Consider the following 20749-nt stretch of genomic DNA (forward strand, 5'->3'; position numbering starts at 1 on the left):
GCTGGGTGATGCTGTGGTGGTGCTGGGTGATGCTGTGGTGGTGCTGGGTGATGCTCTGGTGGTGCTGGGCGATGCTCTGGTGGTGCTGGGAGATGCTCTGGTGGTGCTGGGTGATGCTGTGGTGGTCCGGAGTGATGCTGTGGTGGCCCTGAGTGATGCTGTGGTGGCCTTGAGTGATTAGTGATGCTGTAGTGGTGCTGTGTGATGTTGTGGTGAGGGTGAGTGATGCTGTGGTGGCCCTGAGTGATGGTGCTGAGTGATGATGTGGTGTTGTTGAGTGATGCAGTGTTGGCCCTGATAGATAAAAGCATTGAAAATAAGTACAGAGATGAAGGACAAACGGGCCAAAAGAGGCAGCTGGGGGACACAGCTAGACAAGTAAGAGGGGAAAGAATCACTTGCTCAACCAGTAGGCGTGCGTGGATCCAGGCCAGGTCGCTCCCCACGCTGCACAGCTCCACCAGTTGTGCCCGTGCCTTCCACCCTGCTGCCTCCTGCCTCGTGAGTTCTCCGCAGCTGTGCTGCGCTGAGCAGCTCTGCTGGTTCATTGTCTCTGCCATACTTGTGGTTTTTGTGGTATTTGTATTTGTACTGTAACTGTATCATTGCCCTTTGACTGTTCCTTGTGTTCCCCCTGATTTCCAATATCTCCCCCTTTGCCTTCTGTACCCCTCGCCGTTGTCCCAGCTCCCGCCGCTGCTCCCCTGCGGCCCGCCCCCTTTTTGCCTTCTGTATCCCACTCGCCGCCCCGCTCCCGCCTCCCAGCTGCTCCTCCCTCACACTTCGCCATAAATGGTGGCCGATGCGCGGTGGTGAGAGAGACCCCTGACCCTGCTTGCAGGCAAGGTCACTCCCCACGCCGCACAGCTCCACCAGTTGTGCCTGTGCTTTCCCCCCTGCTGCCTCCTGCCTCGTGAGTTCGCCGCTGCTGGCTGCGCTGAGCAGCTCTGTTGGTTCATTGTCTCTGCCATACTTGTGGTTTTTGTGGTATTTGTATTTGTACTGTAACTGTATCATTGCCCTTTGACTGTTCCTTTTGTTCCCCCTGTTTTCCAATATCCCCCCTTTGCCTTCTGTACCCCTCGCTGTTGTCCCCGCTGCTCCCCTGCAGCCCGCCCCCTTTTTGCCTTCTCTATCCCACTCGCTGCCCCGCGCCCGCCTCCCAGCTGCTCCTTCCTCCCACCTCGCCATTGGCGGCTCCTCTATGGGGGCGTTTGGGCGCCGCCTCACTGCTTTCTCGCCGTGCGAGAAGGCAGAAACAAATGGTAGTATTACCGTAATAACTACCATTTGTTTCTGCCTTCTCGCACGGCGAGAAAGCAGAAGTTATTGGTTGAGAGAGTGGGCGGCGTTACTCGAGGGCAGGGGGGAGTGGCTTGCCCACTGTTGTTAATACTGTCTGTTTGGGCAGCCTGAGGCCGCCCAAACAGACAGTATTAACAACAGTGGGCAAGCCACTCCCCCCTGCCCTCGAGAAACACCTCCACTCTCCCTGTACTCTCTGTATGCTGCCGCATACAGAGAGAAATGACGCGGGTGGGGCAGCCGGTCGCACCAATCACAGCGCTGCGCTGTGGTGGAGGGGAGGGAGGCTGCCTGCAGCCTTCCTGTTAACGAGCAGCACCCTGGGAATTCCAAACCAAGGACGGCGGGAGTCGGGAGTCTGGAGTCTCGGAGTCGGAACTTGAAGGCGGGAACTTAAGGTAAGTTTGACTTTTATTATTTTATTTATCCCGCTTCCCCCCATCCCCTCTGGGCACTGCAGAATGCATTTGCACGTTTCAGAATCCCTTTATTGCAAAACAGCAATGGACTACGACTGCAAAGTACTTATGCAACCCTGTGAAATTAAATGTGTGCCATATGCTTTTTCGTGCATGCCGCAACAGTAAGAGTAATACCTGACTGACATTCGGCAGGTTTAGGAAGCGTTCCATGCAGTTGCAAAGCCAAAATCAGTTAGTTACCAATTTGTGGAATGGGCTATGGGTCAAATGTATACCACGTACTTTGGAGATAAATGCAAGCACACGTTTTTAATACCAGTGACCACGTGGCTGTTTTCTAATGCACTGTGCAACAAAATAAACTACACACACAACATGAGAACAACCCACATCAAAATATACAGCTAATGTATGATTCAGTCAGATCGTGATAGCACTTGAAATGGATTCTAATGATAAGGCTACATTGACTGGCAGCTAAGTGCGTGCACATTGCCTCGGTACTACCAGTGCCTTATATAGTGAGGGAGCTTTTTTTCAGTCAGAACCTTCCGTTGCGGTCACAAAATCCAGCCCATATGAAATGCTGCCTTCTTGCGAGTGATGCCTTTTTATGGCTGTTCTTTTTGTTTTAATGAGCCTGTTATGCGGATTTCTTTTTATTGAAGCCAGAACCCGTGTTTTTTTAAGAAGGCTGAACGTTTGATTCCAGAGCTTTGGAGACTGCTTTGGTTTTATGTTTGTTGGCTGTCATGCAGAGGTCTTTTTCACTTTGGTGGTAGTCAATCATTTGTTGCTTGCTTGCTTAATACTTCTGTCATTTTTTTCATGCTGTTTTTTATTTTTTATTTTAAATGTTTAAATTGATTTTTCCAACAAAACACAGCAGTACATACACAGTTCATTGGTTACATTTGCTAATGCATACAAAAAAAACCCTATTCCAGACCAGTATACATGAGTCTTATCTACATTTGGACATTTGCATATAGACTCAGTGTGGATACGCCCAGGAGCTTAGATTGTGGTCATTAGATTTGCATGCAAAGTGGTTGTGATTATGACATTGGGTGAGTTGGCAATTCTGTGTACAGGTGGGAAACTGCAGATTTTTTATTTTTTTTTACAGAAAGCTAGCTGCCTATCTGTGCCGGTAATTATTTGTTATCATCCCACTGTGCCTGAGAGAGAGCAAAACAAGGCAGTAATGAGAGCTCCTCTAGAAGACACGCAGAGAAGTATGCTCTACAGCCTTCATTGTGACTGATTCATGGAGCACAGAGGCACGTGGTGTTAGCATCAGGTACTTTTCAGTTGCAAATTCACACTCCCAAAAACCCGTCATTGTCCCTGTCACTAATGCCAATAATTTTACGCCACACCACTTTCAAATGTCACCAGCCGCCACTGCACCTCGCCTTAAATGGCGCCCGCTGCGCTGCCGCGTGCAGGGGGCGCGCTGCTGGCGCGCCAGAGGCAAGTCAGTCTGCGCCCGTCCGCGCCTGGACCGTGCCCAGCGCCAGAACCCCTGGACCCCGCAACCACCACGCCACCAGACTCCGCTACGACGCCAGCACCCTCCACGCTCTCAACGCTACGACGCCAGCACCCTCCACGCTCTCAACGCCAGCCGAGACCACCGCTGCTTCCAGGCTGCCCCGAAACGCGCCCACGGACCTTTCTCCTGCCGCACCTGCAGCTTCACCTGCGACAGAGCCACCAATACTCCTAGGCCCGGACCCAACCACCTTCGCTGCATAATCCTCAACACCTGCTCCGCACGCAAACACGCCGTCGAGCTCTGGGACCTGCTTGACACCTCCACCCCAGACGTCGCCTTCCTGACCGAGACCTGGTGGAACGACTCCTTGGCGCCCGACATCGCCATAGCCATCCCGGACGGCTACAAGATCACCCGCAGGGTTCGCGCCAACGGAATCAGAGAAGGAATAGCCATCGTCCACAAGTCCACCCTCAAGGTCTCCACAAACGCGGACGACACCCTCAACACCGCCAAACACCTGCACTTCCGGATCCACACTGACCGAAACACCACCCTCAGAGGAACACTCATCTACAGACCCCCCGGACCCCGGGCACAGTTCAGCGACTCCATCGCCGACCTCGCCAGCACCCACGCACTCGCCTCCACGGACTACATCCTCCTCGGGGACCTGAACTTCCACCTCGAGAACAACAATGATGCCAGCTCCACCACCCTGATCGACAACCTTGCCAACCTCGGCCTCAGACAACTCATCAGTGCACCCACCCACGCCGCCGGACACACACTGGACCCCATCTTCTCCACTAGCACCCACGTCGCCTACCACCATACCACCGTGCTCCATTGGACCGACCACCGCTGCATCCATTTCACCTTCAAGAAACAAACCACGCACCACCGCACCCAACTGCTGCCCCACCGCCGCTGGAGCAAAGTCACCGAAGACCAGCTGACCACCACCCTCGCCCAGAACCCAACCGACCCAGACGCCGCCGCCCGCAACCTCAGACAGTGGATCAACGACTGTGCTAACACCCTCGCATCGCTCAAGAAACCCTCCAACAGTCACACCAGCAAGAAAGCCACCTGGTTCACCGACGAGCTCCAGACCTCCAAACACGCATGCCGACATTGGAGAAGAAATGGCTCCACGAACGCACACCGGACAGCCACGCAACCCACAAGGACGCCACCCGCAGACATCACCACCTCATCAGACTAGCCAAGAGATCCTCCTTCAAAGACCGCCTGGAGAACAACGCGTACGACAGCAAAGAGCTCTTCAGCATCGTGAAGGAACTCTCCAACCCCAGCACCAACACCAATGACATCCCGCCCTCACAAGAACTGTGCGACTCACTGGCCACCTTCTTCCACTGCAAGATCCCTGACATCCACGACAGCTTCAACACCACGACCGCCCCGACTACGCCAGACTCCACCCCCCCCTGCGAACACCTCCCACACCATCCGCCTGACCTCCTGGGCCAACGTCGACAACAACGAGACACGCAAGGTCATGAACTCCATCCACTCAGGATCTACGTCAGACCCGTGGCCTCACCCCGTATTCAACAAAGCAGTCGCAGCCATTGCCCCCCAACTACAAAAGGTCTTCAACATCTCCTTCGAAACAGCGAGATTCCCGGAAAGCTGGAATCACGCCGAGATCAGTGCCCTCCTCAAGAAGCCCAAGGTGGACCCCAAGGACCTCAAGAACTTCCGGCCCATCTCCCTACTCCTGTTCCCGGTGAAGGTCATCGAAAAAATAGTCAACATGCAACCGGCCCGCCACCTCGAAGACAACATCTTAGATCCCTCCCAGTCCGGATTCAGACGAACCCACAGCACCGAGACAGCCCTCATCGCTGCAACAGATGACATCAGGTGCCAACTAGACAACGGCAAAACATCAGCCCTCATCCTCCTGGACCTAGCAGCCGCCTTCAACACGGTCTGCCACCGCACTCTAAAGACACGCCTCCAAGAAGCCGGAATCCAAGAGAAGGCCCTCGATTAGACCACGTCCTTCCTCTCCGGCAGAACCCAGAGCATCCACCTCCCACCCTTCCGATCCGAAGCCACCGACATCATCTGCGGCATCCCCCAGGGCTCATCACACAGCCCGACGCTGTTCAACGTCTACATGGTCCCCCTCGCACAAATGGCCCGCCAACACGACCTCAACATCATCTCCTACACCGACAACACCCAGCTCATCCTCTCCCTCACCAAGGACCCGCACACCGCCAAAACCAACCTCTACGAGGGAATAAAGGCCGTCGCTGACTGGATGAGGAACAGCCGTCTGAAGCTGAACTCGGACAAGACGGAGGTCCTCATCCTCGGACCCACCCCCTCAGCCTGGAACGACTCCTGGTGGCCGACCACGCTGGGAACAGCACCAACACCCACCGACCACGCATGCAACCTAGGATTCGTCCTAGACTCCTCCCTCTCCGTGTCAAAGCAGGTCAGCGCCGTCTCCTCCTCCTGCTACAACACCCTCCGCATTCTCCACAGGATCTACAAGTGGATCACGACCGAAACAAGAAGAACAGTGACACAGGCCCTCATCAGCAGCAGGCTGGACTACTGCAACACACTCTACGCAGGAATCCCAGCCAAACACCTGAATCGACAACAACGCATCCAAAACGCCTCTGCCTGACTGATCCTCAACGTCCCCCACCGAAGCCACATCACCCCCCACCTGAGAGACCTACACTGGCTCCCCGTCGACAAGAGGATCACCTTCAAGCTCCTCACCCACGCACACAAAACACTCTACAATGCCGGACCAGCCTACCTGAACAGCAGACTCAGCTTCTACAACCCATCCGCCAGCTCCGCTCTGCCAGGCTCGCCCTCGCCGCTGTCCCCCGCATCCAACGAAAGACCTTCAGCGGCAGATCTTTCTCCTACCTCGCCGCCCAGACCTGGAACACCCTCCCGACCCACCTACGACAGACCCAAGACCTACTCACCTTCAGAAGACTCCACAAGACCTGGCTCTTTGAGCGGTAGCAGCTCCCCCTTCTCCTCAGCGTCTTGAGACCCTCACGGGTAAGTAGTGCGCTTGACAAGTACTTTGATTGATTGATTGAAAACACATTTCAGTCAGCCCCTTGCTCTTAGTAGCTTGGTAAGACTTTCCACGTTCTTCTTATCCCTCGTGTCCTCGTGATGAATCCAGGAGTCTGGAAGGCAGGGTGTGGCTTCTGTACAACAGTGCAGGATATAGTCGGTGAAAGTACCATTTTATTTTTTGTTCATCCACCCTAATCTGGTTGTAGGACACCGGAGTGACAGGAAAAATCAAAACCCTGTCCCTTTAAGTGAGCCTGCTCTGATGTTCGCATCACGTCACAGCATTAGTGGTGGATGGGCCATGTAATAAGACTAAAGAAACGGTTTAGGGACGGTAGGCTACGGTGATGTAGGAAAGTGCAGAGGTGCCAGGGATAGTAGTAGGCGGGGCAAAAATGTTTTAACCATCATAGGCGGTCACCTACGGAGGTATGCAAGCGGGGAGCAACAAAAATGCAAATGCGGGAAAATGGAGGACCTGTAAAGTATGGTAACACAGTAACATAAAAGAAACACATACATGCGGTGGGCTGGCGCGGGATAGGATTTAAGGAGGAGAATTATCTGCACAAGTGACGTGCCATTAATACCCATAACGAGAAGTCATAGGACCCGAAAAATAGTACATGAGAGTAAAGTAACATAATAAAAACAAAAGGCCATGAAGACGTTGGGCAGGCCGTGCAAATGAATTAGAAGGAGATGGTGGTCTGCTCACTTACCGGGAAAATATCTGATGCGCCAAACGGATCAGATATTACCTGCCATTAGGAGGTCTTCCTAATGGCAGGTAATCTCTGCGGTCTGAAAGAAGTGCCAAGGCTCACGCAAGCCTGTTAAGACATGCTTGGGAGTCAGAAACCCGGGAACGATAACGGCCGTATGCTGTAAAAGCGTCCGGTCTTTGTGCTTAAGGGGGCCGGTGACGTGTTGGTTAATGTGAGGGATGGGATGTTCTGTGCGGCCGCAACCGGAAGTTGTGTGCACGCGCAAAAATAAAATTAAAAAACAATATAAATGTAAGGGGATGGGATGTTCTGTGCGGCCGGGACCGGGAGTTGTGTGCGGGCACAAAACTAAAATAAACAAGCAATGGCTGCGCGGCCGTGATAGTGACACGGCTGTGTGGGGCGAAAGTGAAAGGAAAATGAAGCTGACGAGGAGGTAGTGGGAGAAGGGAAGGGATAGGGGAGGGGAGGGGAGGGGATTCACGCGCGCTCTGTAAGGCTTAATGAGCCATTACAGAAAGCCGGATGGCAGCTGTGCACGTGTTCGCGCTTGTGTGCGTAACAGCAAGCTAGTGGCCGGCAAAAGCCTGTAGCACTTTTAAAGCTCAGCTACTAAATGTCTCGCCATACAGCACATGCGCTGGCTCAGGCGAGACCTAGAAATATACAAGTAACAACCATTGAGAGTTCCCAAGCAGGAAAAATACAACATGCACATCAGACTAAAAACTAAATGAAATGCAAACATAAAAATATTATAGAAAATACACGGTTGACAATAACACAATGCCCATAAGAGGGCCACAGTGACCACAAGCATGAGCACCTAAACAACACTGGAAACAAACCACAGGTAAGAACAATTCCCTACCCAGACCTGCAGTTCTCATAGACACTCAAAGCGTCCAACATATTATGCTATGTTAGGCATTTGTAGAGCGCCTGTACATAGGATTTCCATTCAACAGCGAAGGGTAACAACAAAACCAGAACTGAAAAGAAAAAAGACCTTTAATTGTGCCAACAGCAAGGCCTTGCTTGACCAAGCTGAAAACAAATAACAAGATTTCCAATAGTAACTCCTGTAACAGGCCAAGTTGTGTGGCACCCGCAATACTGTGTCTGTGCCTTGCAAGGCTACAAACTGTTTTCGGCATAGAGAGACTTTGAAGAGGGGCGGCGTGCAGCAAGGATGACATTCACAACTTCGGGATGAAGATCGAATGCAGTCAGCTGCCGCCAGTCAATCTCCTTGCATGGACATGCAGATTGTGCAGTTTATGGGGGCAGGACCTTTCCCTGCTGCTGCGACAGGAGATCTTCCCGAACCAGTAGCCTCATTGTAGAACAGATGCTCATGCCCAGATGTTGGGGGTGTTCCACTCTCCTTGCACCATCCAGAGCCACTAGGATGACCTGGGTCTGATCATTCCTGATCTTCGGAACTAAGAGCAGGAGAGGGAGTGTCGGAAAGGCATATATGAGGCCCATGTTCCACTCTCTACAGAATTTATTTCCGAAACAGAGCCTTCTTGGAAAATCCAGTTTGCCAAAGTTTTGACATTGCGTTTTCTCTGTAGTGGTGAAAAGATCTAGCCAGGATTCACTCCCTTTCTGGAAGATGCCCTATGCCACCTCGGAGTGTAACCACCACTTGTGAGGCACCAGGTACTGAAGGCTGAGCTCATCCACCCTGGATCCACCCTGGCATTCAAAGATCCTGCCAGGTAGTTCATGACCAGGAAAGTTCCCTGCCGTTCCAGTCAGTTTCAGAGGCAAAGCACCTTTTGGCACAGGATGCAGGACCCCACCCCTCCCTCCTTGCTGCAGTGCTACATGGTGGTGGTTTTGTTTGTGAGAACCTAAAGCAGCCATCTTTAATGGATGGTAGAAAGGCCTCCAGAGCCAGGCGACTGGCCCTGAGATCCAACAGGTTGTTGTGTAGATGGGTTTTTGCCGTAGATCATAGTCCTCTGATCTCCACCTCTTCCAGATGACCTCCCCATCCCAGCAGTGGTGCGTCTGTTACCACCATCAGCTCCGGGCCTTGGCAGGGAGAGCGGCCACTGCTGTTCCAACTGCGGGTGAGCCACTCCTGCAGGTCTTTTGCATTCTCATATGCCACGAGCCGTAGTCAATGAGCAGGATGTAGGATGAGAAGAGTCCAAGAAGCCTCAGAGCTACTCTAGTTGAGACCTAGGACTGAGGCGGAGACAACAGGATGATGGGCCAAATTTCCTGAACTCGCTGTGGTGGAGGGAAGGCCGAAAACTGCACCGTATCCGTGACGGCTCCAAAGAAAGGGAGCAAAGGAGTAAGGTGTGACTTTCACAAGTTGATTGCAGACCCCAATTATGCCAGGAGATTTGCCGTCAACTAGAGGCTGTGCACGAATGTGGCGAGCCCGTCTTTAGCAGTCAGTTGTAGAGACAAGGGAAAACAGATTCAAAACCACCAAATGTGTGCTACAACAACCGATATCACTTTTGTGAAGACCTCAGGGTTATTGGTGAGGCCGAAGGAGCGCACAGATAATTAAAAATGCTCCTGGCCCACCTTGAACTTCAAGTATCTACTGCGGGAGTGCAGGACGAGAATATGAAAGTAAGCAACCTGCAGGTCCAAAGCTGCCATCTGGTCGAATGTATCCATGGCATTCAGAACCTGGTTCAGTGGGTTGAGCTCCTGCTGGTGCCCGCGCAGCCTACCATCCTTCAGGGCAAGTGCCACGGATTCTGTAATTTAGATTGTAGTATGCCATCTCGTTGCAGTGCCGTGAGCGTTCTGCGTACTCGGTCAATAGTGCGAGAATACATGATATGCCTCTGGCCCTAAACCTTGCATGGTACTTTTAGTCTTTGTCTTGCTGCCTTGGACTTCGGCCTGCACTCTCAGCTGCAGTTGTACTGAATGCAGCAACACGTTTGATCCTCAGCATGCCCCGCTGGACCCCTCCACATTCCTTATAGTGGGGGCTACCGGTGAAGTAGGGGCGCTTTTCAAAAGGGAATTTAAATCTGCCTTAAGGCCTTTTTAGGGGAATATTCTCCTGCTACTGTTCTGTACTCTATTTAGGATGGCATCAGAGTCATGTCACAACTACCACAAATAACTAAATTAATAAAACTACCAGTGTGGTCCTGGGGTCACTTTACCACAGAGTGTTTAATAATTTTAAACTGTTATTACCGCTTTCTACACTATGGTTTTAAAACCCGCCAACACCAGGGGTCCACACCGAGTACAGCGGGGCTGCCATTTTGGCCGAAGTACGGTTAGCAGGCTAGTGTTTCTGCCCCAAATCCTTTAATTGGAGAGGCTGGCGCAAGCGCGCAGCGGGGGTGCCACTGGCGCGCCCGTCTCCACCTGTCCGCGCACGTCTCCACCTGTCCGCGCACGGCCCGTGCTCAGCGCCAGAACCCCTGCCTGTTTGAGTGAAGATAAGGCGAGCATTTTACAATACTCCAGCAAGGTGCTGCGGAGCTTAGACGTCACGGGAAAAGTTAGCGGGTTTCATTTCACACAAACAACGCTACTTGCTTGTATACTGGTCTCACTGCACACAATTAGCGTGTGCACAGGTGCAGTACCTCTTGCTTGCACACCGGTCTCACTGCACACAAACAGCACGTGTACTGGGGCAGTCGCTCTTGCTTGCACACCGGTCTCACTGCACACAAACAGCACGTGTACCGGGGCAGTGCCTCTTGCTTGCACACGGGTCTCACTGCACACAAACAGCACGTGTACTGGGGCAGTGCCTCTTGCTTGCACGCCAGTCTCACTGCACACAAACAGCGCATGCACCGGGGCAGTGCCTCTTGCTTGCACGCCGGTCTCACTGCACACAAACAGCACGTGTACTGGGGCAGTCGCTCTTGCTTGCACACCGGTCTCACTGCACACAAACAGCACGTGTACTGGGGCAGTCGCTCTTGCTTGCACACCGGTCTCACTGCACGCAAACAGCACGTGTACTGGGGCAGTCGCTCTTGCTTGCACACCGGTCTCACTGCACACAAACAGCATGTGTACTGGGGCAGTCACTCTTGCTTGCACACCGGTCTCACTGCACACAAACAGCACGTGTACTGGGGCAGTCCCTGTTGCTTGTACCTTGGTCCCACTGCACACAATTAGCGTATGCACAGGTGCAGTACCTCTTGCTTGCACACTGGTCTCATTGCACACAAACAGCACGTGTACTGGGGCAGTCGCTCTTGCTTGCACACCGGTCTCACTGCACACAAACAGCACGTGTACTGGGGCAGTCGCTCTTGCTTGCACACCGGTCTCACTGCACACAAACAGCACGTGTACTGGGGCAGTCGCTCTTGCTTGCACACCGGTCTCACTGCACACAAACAGCACGTGTACTGGGGCAGTCCCTGTTGCTTGCATACTGGTCTCACTGCACACAATTAGCGTGTGCACAGGTGCAGTACCTCTTGCTTGCACACCGGTCTCACTGCACACAAACAGCACGTGTACTGGGGCAGTCGCTCTTGCTTGCACACCGGTCTCACTGCACACAAACAGCACGTGTACTGGGGCAGTCGCTCTTGCTTGCACACCGGTCTCACTGCACACAAACAGCACGTGTACTGGGGCAGTCGCTCTTGCTTGCACACCGGTCTCACTGCACACAAACAGCATGTGTACTGGGGCAGTCGCTCTTGCTTGCACACCGGTCTCACTGCACACAAACAGCACGTGTACTGGGGCAGTCCCTGTTGCTTGTACCTTGGTCCCACTGCACACAATTAGCGTATGCACAGGTGCAGTACCTCTTGCTTGCACACTGGTCTCATTGCACACAAACAGCACGTGTACTGGGGCAGTCGCTCTTGCTTGCACACCGGTCTCACTGCACACAAACAGCACATGTACTGGGGCAGTCGCTCTTGCTTGCACACCAGTCTCACTGCACACAAACAGCACGTGTACTGGGGCAGTCGCTCTTGCTTGCACACCGGTCTCACTGCACACAAACAGCACATGTACTGGGGCAGTCCCTGTTGCTTGCATACTGGTCTCACTGCACACAATTAGCGTGTGCACAGGTGCAGTACCTCTTGCTTTCACACTGGTCTCACTGCACACAAACAGCATGTGTACTGGGGCAGTGCCTCTTGCTTGCACACCGGTCTCACTGCACACAAACAGCACGTGTACTGGGGCAGTCGCTCTTGCTTTCACACTGGTCTCACTGCACACAAACAGCACGTGTACTGGGGCAGTCGCTCTTGCTTGCACACCGGTCTCACTGCACACAAACAGCATGTGTACTGGGGCAGTCGCTCTTGCTTGCACACCGGTCTCACTGCACACAAACAGCACGTGTACTGGGGCAGTCGCTCTTGCTTGCACACTGGTCTCACTGCACACAAACAGCATGTGTACTGGGGCAGTCCCTGTTGCTTGCACCCTGGTCTCACTGCACACAATTAGCGTGTGCACAGGTGCAGTACCTCTTGCTTGCACACCGGTCTAACTGCACACAAACAGCACGTGTACTGGGGCAGTGCCTCTTGCTTGCACACCGGTCTCACTGCACACAAACAGCACGTGTACTGGGGCAGTGCCTCTTGCTTGCACACTGGTCTCACTGCACACAAACAGCACGTGTACTGGGGCAGTCCCTGTTGCTTGCACACTGGTCTCACTGCACACAAACAGCACGTGTACTGGGGCAGTGCCTCTTGCTTGCACACCGGTCTCACTGCACACAAACAGCACGTGTACTGGGGCAGTGCCTCTTGCTTGCACACCGGTCTCACTGCACACAAACAGCACGTGTACTGGGGCAGTCCCTGTTGCTTGCACACTGGTCTCACTGCACACAGACAGCACGTGTACTGGGGCAGTCGCTCTTGCTTGCACACCGGTCTCACTGCACACAAACAGCACGTGTACTGGGGCAGTCGCTCTTGCTTGCACACCGGTCTCACTGCACACAAACAGCACGTGTACTGGGGCAGTCGCTCTTGCTTGCACACCGGTCTCACTGCACACAAACAGCACGTGTACTGGGGCAGTCGCTCTTGCTTGCACACCGGTCTCACTGCACACAAACAGCACGTGTACTGGGGCAGTCGCTCTTGCTTGCACACCGGTCTCACTGCACACAAACAGCACGTGTACTGGGGCAGTCGCTCTTGCTTGCACACCGGTCTCACTGCACACAAACAGCACGTGTACTGGGGCAGTCGCTCTTGCTTGCACACCGGTCTCACTGCACACAAACAGCATGTGTACTGGGGCAGTCGCTCTTGCTTGGACACCGGTCTTACTGCACACAAACAGCACGTGTACTGGGGCAGTCCCTGTTGCTTGCACACTGGTCTCACTGCACACAAACAGCGCATGCACCGGGGCAGTGCCTCTTGCTTGCACGCCGGTCTCACTGCACACAAACAGCGCATGCACCGGGGCAGTGCCTCTTGCTTGCACACTGGTCTCACTGCACACAAACAGCGCATGCACCGGGGCAGTGCCTCTTGCTTGCACGCCGGTCTCACTGCACACAAACAGCACGTGTACTGGGGCAGTGCCTCTTGCTTGCACACCGGTCTCACTGCACACAAACAGCACGTGTACTGGGGCAGTCCCTGTTGCTTGCACACTGGTCTCACTGCACACAAACAGCACGTGTACTGGGGCAGTGCCTCTTGCTTGCACACGGGTCTCACTGCACACAAACAGCACGTGTACTGGGGCAGTGCCTCTTGCTTGCACACCGGTCTCACTGCACACAAACAGCACGTGTACTGGGGCAGTCCCTGTTGCTTGCACACTGGTCTCACTGCACACAAACAGCGCATGCACCGGGGCAGTGCCTCTTGCTTGCACGCCGGTCTCACTGCACACAAACAGCACGTGTACTGGGGCAGTCCCTGTTGCTTGCACACTGGTCTCACTGCACACAAACAGCGCATGCACCGGGGCAGTGCCTCTTGCTTGCACGCCAGTCTCACTGCACACAAACAGCACGTGTACTGGGGCAGTCGCTCTTGCTTGCACACTGGTCTCATTGCACACAAACAGCACGTGTACTGGGGCAGTCGCTCTTGCTTGCACACCGGTCTCACTGCACACAAACAGCATGTGTACTGGGGCAGTCGCTCTTGCTTGCACACCGGTCTCACTGCACACAAACAGCACGTGTACTGGGGCAGTCGCTCTTGCTTGCACACCGGTCTCACTGCACACAAACAGCACGTGTACTGGGGCAGTCGCTCTTGCTTGCACACCGGTCTCACTGCACACAAACAGCACGTGTACTGGGGCAGTCGCTCTTGCTTTCACACTGGTCTCACTGCACACAAACAGCACGTGTACTGGGGCAGTCGCTCTTGCTTGCACACCGGTCTCACTGCACACAAACAGCATGTGTACTGGGGCAGTCGCTCTTGCTTGCACACCGGTCTCACTGCACACAAACAGCACGTGTACTGGGGCAGTCACTCTTGCTTGCACACTGGTCTCACTGCACACAAACAGCATGTGTACTGGGGCAGTCCCTGTTGCTTGCACCCTGGTCTCACTGCACACAATTAGCGTGTGCACAGGTGCAGTACCTCTTGCTTGCACACCGGTCTAACTGCACACAAACAGCACGTGTACTGGGGCAGTGCCTCTTGCTTGCACACTGGTCTCACTGCACACAAACAGCACGTGTACTGGGGCAGTCCCTGTTGCTTGCACACTGGTCTCACTGCACACAAACAGCACGTGTACTGGGGCAGTGCCTCTTGCTTGCACACCGGTCTCACTGCACACAAACAGCACGTGTACTGGGGCAGTGCCTCTTGCTTGCACACCGGTCTCACTGCACACAAACAGCACGTGTACTGGGGCAGTCCCTGTTGCTTGCACACTGGTCTCACTGCACACAAACAGCACGTGTACTGGGGCAGTCGCTCTTGCTTGCACACCGGTCTCACTGCACACAAACAGCACGTGTACTGGGGCAGTCGCTCTTGCTTGCACACCGGTCTCACTGCACACAAACAGCACGTGTACTGGGGCAGTCGCTCTTGCTTGCACACCGGTCTCACTGCACACAAACAGCACGTGTACTGGGGCAGTCGCTCTTGCTTGCACACCGGTCTCACTGCACACAAACAGCACGTGTACTGGGGCAGTCGCTCTTGCTTGCACACCGGTCTCACTGCACACAAACAGCACGTGTACTGGGGCAGTCGCTCTTGCTTGCACACCGGTCTCACTGCACACAAACAGCACGTGTACTGGGGCAGTCGCTCTTGCTTGCACACCGGTCTCACTGCACACAAACAGCATGTGTACTGGGGCAGTCGCTCTTGCTTGGACACCGGTCTTACTGCACACAAACAGCACGTGTACTGGGGCAGTCCCTGTTGCTTGCACACTGGTCTCACTGCACACAAACAGCGCATGCACCGGGGCAGTGCCTCTTGCTTGCACGCCGGTCTCACTGCACACAAACAGCGCATGCACCGGGGCAGTGCCTCTTGCTTGCACACTGGTCTCACTGCACACAAACAGCGCATGCACCGGGGCAGTGCCTCTTGCTTGCACGCCGGTCTCACTGCACACAAACAGCACGTGTACTGGGGCAGTGCCTCTTGCTTGCACACCGGTCTCACTGCACACAAACAGCACGTGTACTGGGGCAGTCCCTGTTGCTTGCACACTGGTCTCACTGCACACAAACAGCACGTGTACTGGGGCAGTGCCTCTTGCTTGCACACGGGTCTCACTGCACACAAACAGCACGTGTACTGGGGCAGTGCCTCTTGCTTGCACACCGGTCTCACTGCACACAAACAGCACGTGTACTGGGGCAGTCCCTGTTGCTTGCACACTGGTCTCACTGCACACAAACAGCGCATGCACCGGGGCAGTGCCTCTTGCTTGCACGCCGGTCTCACTGCACACAAACAGCACGTGTACTGGGGCAGTCCCTGTTGCTTGCACACTGGTCTCACTGCACACAAACAGCGCATGCACCGGGGCAGTGCCTCTTGCTTGCACGCCAGTCTCACTGCACACAAACAGCACGTGTACTGGGGCAGTCGCTCTTGCTTGCACACTGGTCTCATTGCACACAAACAGCACGTGTACTGGGGCAGTCGCTCTTGCTTGCACACCGGTCTCACTGCACACAAACAGCATGTGTACTGGGGCAGTCGCTCTTGCTTGCACACCGGTCTCACTGCACACAAACAGCACGTGTACTGGGGCAGTCGCTCTTGCTTGCACACCGGTCTCACTGCACACAAACAGCACGTGTACTGGGGCAGTCGCTCTTGCTTGCACACCGGTCTCACTGCACACAAACAGCACGTGTACTGGGGCAGTCGCTCTTGCTTTCACACTGGTCTCACTGCACACAAACAGCACGTGTACTGGGGCAGTCGCTCTTGCTTGCACACCGGTCTCACTGCACACAAACAGCATGTGTACTGGGGCAGTCGCTCTTGCTTGCACACCGGTCTCACTGCACACAAACAGCACGTGTACTGGGGCAGTCGCTCTTGCTTGCACACTGGTCTCACTGCACACAAACAGCATGTGTACTGGGGCAGTCCCTGTTGCTTGCACCCTGGTCTCACTGCACACAATTAGCGTGTGCACAGGTGCAGTACCTCTTGCTTGCACACCGGTCTAACTGCACACAAACAGCACGTGTACTGGGGCAGTGCCTCTTGCTTGCACACCGGTCTCACTGCACACAAACAGCACGTGTACTGGGGCAGTGCCTCTTGCTTGCACACTGGTCTCACTGCACACAAACAGCACGTGTACTGGGGCAGTCCCTGTTGCTTGCACACTGGTCTCACTGCACACAAACAGCACGTGTACTGGGGCAGTGCCTCTTGCTTGCACACCGGTCTCACTGCACACAAACAGCACGTGTACTGGGGCAGTGCCTCTTGCTTGCACACCGGTCTCACTGCACACAAACAGCACGTGTACTGGGGCAGTCCCTGTTGCTTGCACACTGGTCTCACTGCACACAAACAGCACGTGTACTGGGGCAGTCGCTCTTGCTTGCACACCGGTCTCACTGCACACAAACAGCACGTGTACTGGGGCAGTCGCTCTTGCTTGCACACCGGTCTCACTGCACACAAACAGCACGTGTACTGGGGCAGTCGCTCTTGCTTGCACACCGGTCTCACTGCACACAAACAGCACGTGTACTGGGGCAGTCGCTCTTGCTTGCACACCGGTCTCACTGCACACAAACAGCACGTGTACTGGGGCAGTCGCTCTTGCTTGCACACCGGTCTCACTGCACACAAACAGCACGTGTACTGGGGCAGTCGCTCTTGCTTGCACACCGGTCTCACTGCACACAAACAGCACGTGTACTGGGGCAGTCGCTCTTGCTTGCACACCGGTCTCACTGCACACAAACAGCATGTGTACTGGGGCAGTCGCTCTTGCTTGGACACCGGTCTTACTGCACACAAACAGCACGTGTACTGGGGCAGTCCCTGTTGCTTGCACACTGGTCTCACTGCACACAAACAGCGCATGCACCGGGGCAGTGCCTCTTGCTTGCACGCCGGTCTCACTGCACACAAACAGCGCATGCACCGGGGCAGTGCCTCTTGCTTGCACACTGGTCTCACTGCACACAAACAGCGCATGCACCGGGGCAGTGCCTCTTGCTTGCACGCCGGTCTCACTGCACACAAACAGCACGTGTACTGGGGCAGTGCCTCTTGCTTGCACACCGGTCTCACTGCACACAAACAGCACGTGTACTGGGGCAGTCCCTGTTGCTTGCACACTGGTCTCACTGCACACAAACAGCACGTGTACTGGGGCAGTGCCTCTTGCTTGCACACGGGTCTCACTGCACACAAACAGCACGTGTACTGGGGCAGTGCCTCTTGCTTGCACACCGGTCTCACTGCACACAAACAGCACGTGTACTGGGGCAGTCCCTGTTGCTTGCACACTGGTCTCACTGCACACAAACAGCGCATGCACCGGGGCAGTGCCTCTTGCTTGCACGCCGGTCTCACTGCACACAAACAGCACGTGTACTGGGGCAGTCCCTGTTGCTTGCACACTGGTCTCACTGCACACAAACAGCGCATGCACCGGGGCAGTGCCTCTTGCTTGCACGCCAGTCTCACTGCACACAAACAGCACGTGTACTGGGGCAGTCGCTCTTGCTTGCACACTGGTCTCATTGCACACAAACAGCACGTGTACTGGGGCAGTCGCTCTTGCTTGCACACCGGTCTCACTGCACACAAACAGCATGTGTACTGGGGCAGTCGCTCTTGCTTGCACACCGGTCTCACTGCACACAAACAGCACGTGTACTGGGGCAGTCGCTCTTGCTTGCACACCGGTCTCACTGCACACAAACAGCACGTGTACTGGGGCAGTCGCTCTTGCTTGCACACCGGTCTCACTGCACACAAACAGCATGTGTACTGGGGCAGTCGCTCTTGCTTGGACACCGGTCTCACTGCATACAAACAGCACGTGTACTGGGGCAGTCCCTGTTGCTTGCACACTGGTCTCACTGCACACAAACAGCACGTGTACCGGGGCAGTGCCTCTTGCTTGCACACCGGTCTCACTGCACACAAACAGCACGTGCACCGGTGCAGTTCAAGCTACAGCCTTCTGTATGCAGCATCAGATGTTTTCACACTCAGTGTATCAGCCTCGTCTGTTTCCTGTCAGTGGATTCATGTGATCCTCAGCGCGCCCTGCACGTAAGATCTCTTTAATCCCTTATATGGCTGCATTATCGTCTGCTTCCGGTGTAGAGTCTCACACATTGGGAGTGTATTTCTGGAAATGTTTTATCAGTCTTGCAATGCAGGTATGAAATAGCTCAGGAGGTTGGTGATGTGCAATCCTCAGGGCACCCTTTGAACAAGTCCAGCTGTACCAGAGGGAGAGGTGTGGCGCCGCGGCCAGGGCGACTGACGCTGGAACCTGGGGACCACGGTTCGATCCCCGGCTCCGGCGGCAGGTTAGCCCAGCACCATGTGACTCTGGGCAATAGCTAGCTTAATCTTCCCGACGGCCCCCAGCGCCTAGAGACCCTTACGGGTGATTGTGCGCTTTACAAATGTGGACTTTACCAGTGATGTGTGTAATAAAAACACCTGAGCAGCAGACCCTCAACCAATTCAGCCATACAGCTCACGTGACCAGTGAAAGAGAAACGGAAGATTTTTTTTTCAATATAAATGCAACTCGATAAGACCTTTGCCTGACGCGCTTCATTCAGTTTTCATTCACGTGTGGATGTACGGCCCATGTATTTGCATTGATTACACTTGCACTTAATTCTCAACACCGGTACTTATGATAGTTTGCAACATGGTGGCACTGTTCATCTAATTTGAGATGAGCACAACGACGCAGTGTTCAATAATTCAGTATTGTGGTTGTGTTGATACTTTCATTGGCAGTGCTGGAAGGGGCAGTAGCTGGTGTAAGCTGCAGTGACCTCCTGAGAAGACCTTTGGCGCTTAGTTATTTTACATATTAAGCACTGATTAATTACCAAATTATCCATTTTTGAAAGGCTCATGTTTTTGACCCTCCTCCACAGGATGAAAGGCAGTTTTGTGCCAGGGTGTCGCCCGGGGTGTACTCAGAGCAATCGGCATCCGCAGAAATTTTTCCAGGGGGGGCTAACCTGGCAAATGAAGGGGAGTGGCTAATGTTAATCAATAGGGGCGGGGCTAAAATGGCAGACAATCAGGATCGGGTCATGCTCAGGCCAAGCTGGGAAAAGAAAGTGGTGAATTCTGCATTTGAAACTGGACAACAATTAGAGCACACATAAACCCTAAAAATACCCCCCTGGCCCCTTAAAACTCATACATTCCCTGATCTCTAAAATTAGCCCCCTGGCTCCCCAAAACCCATACCTGCCCTCACGCTTAAAATGGTCCCCCTGGCACCCCAAAACCCATACCTGCCCTCTCGCCTAAAATGGTCCCCCTGGCACCCCAAAACCCATACCCGCTCTGAACCCGAAAATGTCCCCCCCTTGCACCCCAAAACCCATACCCACCCTGAACCCTAAAATTACCCCCCTGGTACCCCAAAACCCATACCCACCATGAACCCTAAAATTATCCCCCTGGCACCCAAACCCCATACCCACCCTGAACCCTAAAATTACTCCTGCCCCCCCAACCCATACCCGCCCTGAACCCTAAAATTACCACTGGTACCCCAAAACCCATACCCTTCCTGAACCCTAAAATGTTCCCCCTAGCACCCCAAAACCCATACCCACACTGAACCTTAAAATTACCCCCTGGCACACCAACACCCATACCCGCCTGGAACCCTAAAATTACCCCTTGGCACCCCAAAACTCACCCACCCGGAACCCTAAAATTACCCCCTGGTACCCTAAAACCCAAACCCTCCATGAACCCTAACATTATCCCCCTCGTACCGCAAAACCCATAACCACCCTGAACACTAAAATTACCCCTGCCCCCCCAAAACTCAAACCAGCCCTAAACCCTAAAATTACACCCCTGACCCTTAAAACCCATACCCGCCCTGAACCCTAAAATTACCCCCCGGTACCCCAAAACCCATACCCACTCTGAACCCTAAAGTTATCCCCCTGGCACCTCAAAACTCATACTGAACCCTAAAATTACCCCCTGGCACCCCAAAACCCATACCCACCTGGAACCCTT

Source organism: Lissotriton helveticus, chromosome 8 (assembly GCF_964261635.1).
Source record: "Lissotriton helveticus chromosome 8, aLisHel1.1, whole genome shotgun sequence".
NCBI classification, from domain to species: domain Eukaryota; kingdom Metazoa; phylum Chordata; class Amphibia; order Caudata; family Salamandridae; genus Lissotriton; species Lissotriton helveticus.